The sequence below is a fragment of the Triticum dicoccoides genome, chromosome 6B, assembly GCF_002162155.2.
Source record: "Triticum dicoccoides isolate Atlit2015 ecotype Zavitan chromosome 6B, WEW_v2.0, whole genome shotgun sequence".
In the NCBI taxonomy this organism is placed as follows: Eukaryota; Viridiplantae; Streptophyta; class Magnoliopsida; order Poales; family Poaceae; genus Triticum; species Triticum dicoccoides.
The window spans coordinates 98,612,865-98,617,689 of record NC_041391.1 but is presented as its reverse complement, the minus strand read 5'-3'; positions in this window follow the sequence as shown (position 1 = coordinate 98,617,689).

Below are 4,825 nucleotides of genomic sequence, written 5' to 3'. Positions count from 1 at the left end.
TAGTTTCTTTTATTTTAGTTTCTATTTTAGTTTTAGTTTTAGTTTTAGTTTTAGTTTTATTTTCAGTTTTGTTTTAGTTTTAGTTTTAGTTTATTTTAGTTTAGATTCTTTTAGATTAGTTTTAGTTTTAGTTTAGAAGAAGAAGAGGAGTAGAAGTAGGAGGAGGAGGGAGGAAGAAGAAGAAGAAGAAGAAGAAGAAGAAGAAGAAGAAGAAGAAGAAGAAGAAGAAGAAGAAGAAGAAGAAGAAGAAGAAGAAGAAGAAGAAGAAGACCCTAAGTAGCAAGTATCGTCGGTGCGAGAAACATGTGGCCATCGGTGTCGAACACTACATCCACGTCCCACAAGTGACGCTGACGTCCGGCGTCCCAAAGGGCCGGGCGCCGGCTTCACTTGTGGGATGTGGATCTAGTGTTCAACGCCGAGCGCCACATGTATCTCGCACCAATGATACTTGCTATTTAGGGTTAATTAGGGGGTTAATTAGGGGGTTCCTCGGTGTCGATGGTACCCTAAATAGTAAGTATTGTCAGTGCGAGGTACATGTGGCCGTTGGTGTCGAATACTACATCCACGTCCCACAAGTGACACAGGGGTCCTGCGTCCAGCAACAACAATTCTCGGTGTCGATGGCGGCTGAACACCATTGCCAATTTGTATGGCAGCTTCAGAGATGATGATTGAAAGCTAAGTGTTGAAACTTGAAACACACAAACTAATTCAAGTCGGTTTGGTTGTTTGAAAATCTCAAAACTTGGCTTTAATCCTCATCGCAGAGGCTGCCAGACAAATTCGCCAAGGTGTTCGACCATTATCGGCCACCAGAACTATTGTTGCGGGATGCTGGGTGTCGGCTTCACTTGTGGGATGTGGATGTGGTGTTCAACGCCGACGGCCTCATGTACCTTGCACCCATGGTAGTTATTATTTAGTTTACCCGGGGACAAGCGGGTTAGAGGGTTCCTTGGTGTCGATGGTACCGTAAATAGCAAGTATCGTCAATGCAAGGTACATGTGGCCGTCGATGTCGAATACTTGCTATGTTACTCATATTTCGATTTAAATATGTAGTTATTTCGTCGTTGCGAGGGTCTAGTGTTCGACGAGTTCCGCCCCTGCGTTCGTTGGTGAGCACAAATGACATATCCTCCTCCCCCTTTCATTTGCTCTATTCCGGTTTTCGTGCCGATGAAACTTGCTAGCTATAGGTGTCAAGCATCAGTATGCGTAACCACTATGCGTCTCCCGTTCGAAAGGGTTACATATATAAATATGCATGCATTTGCATATTTATAATCATGATTCTTCCGAATTGTCCAATATTATCCATGGACAGCCCGAGTATGTGTAGATTGGGTTTGTTTTCCCATATGCTCAGCTCCGGATCCGATGCAGAATTTCGTGAGTGCCTCCCTGTTGTTCTTCGGGTACACATCCTCTCTGCTTACTACCGAGACGTGTATCAGGAGAACAGCGGGGAGGTGCTGGCGAAATTTTGCGTCGGATCCGGAGTAGAGCATGGGAAAACGAACCCGATCTACAGATACTCGGGTGGGATTAGGACCTATCCTTACCTATTAGCGTGTAGGTTGCATGGACGTAATAAAACTAACAAACTCCATTAACTGATGGATATGGTTTGCCTAATTATGTATATATTTCTTTTGTGTCCAGTAGGAAGTCAATGTGAGTGGTCATGCGTGGATGTACACCGGTTACACTAGTCAGTATGTTTGGACCGAGGAATGGTTAACAAAAACTAAGGGGTTTGTTAGAGCCGCATTTGCAAATGGCCAGGAATTTAGCTGGTGCCCATGTGTCCAGTGTGACAACTATAATCAGAGGGACGAGCTTCAAATGAGTAAACACCTGCAAAAGTTTGGTTTTACTCCTGGTTACACGGTCTGGACATTACATGGTGAGTATGCCCAACGTGCCAGAGCCGAGATGGTTCATCGTCGCACCGACGAGCATGGTACCGGGACCGCACACATGGCACAAGACTTTGATGATGCTCGGGACTCGGACGAGGAGATGGAGGAATCTGCAAAGGCCTTCACTGAAATGTTGGAGTCCTCAAAACATCCTCTCCATGAGCACACTGAGCTTTGTTAGCTGGATGTCATCTCACAAATAATGGCTTTGAAGGCTCAATTCAACTTGGGCAGAGAATGCTATGACGCGATGATGACCGTTTTTGGACGATTTCTACCCAAAGGCCATGTGCTACCTCCAAACCTGTACCAGTCAGACAAAATCCTCCGTGCTCTTAAGATGCCCTATGAGAAGATACATGCCTTTGAGAAAGGATGTGTCTTATTTAGGCTTCAGTATGAGGACTTGAACTATTGTCCCATTTGGAATTCTTCCAGGTATGTTGTGGTAGACAACGGTATGGGTGAGAAGACACAGACCAAAATACCCATTAATATTCTTTGGTATATGCCAATCGTACCAAGACTTCAATGTCTTCTCATGGTTGAAGAGACGCCCAGATAGATGACATGGCACAAAACGGGCAAAAGAACCGAACTAGATGCATATGGGAATGTGATGATGGTGCACACATCGGATGGTGAAGCGTGGAGGCGCTTTGATACGTCTCCAATGTATCTATAATTTATGAAGCATTCATGCTATTTTATTATCTATTTTGAATGATTATGGGCTTTATTATACACTTTTATATTACTTTTGGAACTAACCTATTAACCGGAGGCCTAGCCCATATTGTTGTTTTATTGCCTGTTTCAGTATTTCAAAGAAAAGGAATATCAAACGGAGTCCAAACGGAATGAAACCTTCGGCAGCGTCATTTTTGGGAAGAATATCATCCTCAAGACTTGGAGTTTACGTCAAAAGATCCTCAAGGAGGCCAGGAGAGAGGGGGAGCCCCCCTACTGGGCGCGGCCCCCTGTCTTGTGGGCCCCTCGAGCACCTCCCGACCGACTTCTTTCGCTTATATAAGCCTACGTACCCTAAAAACATTGAATATGAAGATAGATCGGGAGTTCCGCCGCCGCAAGCCTCTGTAGACACTAGAAACCTCTCAGGAGCCCTTCCCGGCACCCTGCCGAAGGGGGGGATCCTTCACCGGTGGCCATCTTCATCATCCCGGCGCTATCCATGACGAGGAGGGAGTAGTTCACCCTCGAGGCTGAGGGTATGTACCAGTAGCTATGTGTTTGATCTCTCTCTCTCTTGTGTTCGCTCTCGTGTTCCCTCTATGGCACGATCTTGATGTATCCCGAGCTTTGCTATTATAGTTGGATCTTATGATGTTTCTCCCCCTCTACTCTCTTGTGATGAATTGAGTTTTCGCTTTGAAGTTATCTTATCGGATTGAGTCTTTTATGAGAACACTTGATGTATGTATTGCCGTGCTTATCTGTGGTGACAATGGGATATCATGTGCCACTTGATGTAAGTTTTGGTGACCAACTTGCGGGTTCCACCCATGAACCTATGCATAGGGGTTGGGACACGTTCTTGACTCTCCGGTAGAAACTTTGGGGCACTCTTTGAAGTACTTTGTGTTGGTTGAATAGATGAATCTGAGATTGTGTGATGCATATCGCATAATCATGCCCACGGATACTTGAGGTGACAATGGAGTATCTAGGTGACATTAGGGTTTTGGTTGTTTTGTGTCTTAAGCTGTTATTCTAGTACGAACTCTTGAATAGATTGATCCGAAAGAATAACTTTGAGGTGGTTTCGTACCCTACCATAATCTCTTCATTTGTTCTCCGCTGTTAGTGTCTTTGGAGCACTAGTAGAAAAAGGGCCTATTGTCCCGGTTGGTAAGGGCCTTTAGTCCCGGTTGGTGAACCGGGACTAAAGGGTCGGTACTAATGCCTCCCCCCTTTAGTCCCGGTTCAATCCAAAACCGGGACTAAAGGCCGCGGCCACGTGGAGCCTTTAACAATCCACCTTTAGTCCCGGTTTGTAACACCAACCGGGACTAATGGAAATTTTATGACTTTTTTCTTGAAATTTTTTTTGAATTTTTTTTTGAATTTTTTTATTTTCAAATTTCTGAATTATTTTAACCCCTCATTAGTGAATCTCTAATCAGCACCCCTCATCACTGCTCAATTTATCCTCTTCTCTAATCACCCTCATCATTCCAAATCACCTAACTTCCCGAATGGTCACCCATCCTCCCACTCACCCAGCCTGAGCATGCTTAACTTCCGGGTTCTATTCTCCCTCGTTTCCAAGTCTGCACTTGTTGTTTTCCTGACAGGAATTTTGCTTGAGCATGAATTGACACATTTCACTGTTTGAGTTTCAAACTATTGTTTTCAAAAACAATAATTATTTAGAAAACAATAGTTATTTTGAATAATTAGTTTGACTAGGGTTTGACCACAGTTTGACTACAGTTTGACCAGATTTGACCAAAATTCAAAATAACCGAACAAATTAGTTATTAACACTAATATTCTAGAATAATTAGTTTGACCATGGTTTGACCACAGTTTGTCATTTTTCCGATTTTTTCCACTCTAGATATTAAAAGCCCCGTAACTTTTTTCTGTTAGGTTTTTGAGGATTTTGAAAATGTTTAACGGGGTTCCCCCGTTAAATTTGGATGTAACTTTTCGAGTAGATGATTTTTCATATAAAAAACTTTTTCATCCGAGTTAGTATGCAAAAGTTATGCCCATATTTACAAATTCTAGAGAGATTTTGCAAATAAAGTCGAAATTCACATTTGCAAATTTCCCCAACAACTAGACCACATATCACATGGGAAACTTATTTTCTTTTATTTTTTTTGCCATTTCCATCATTTTCTTTTATTTTTTTTAAAATTGAAAAG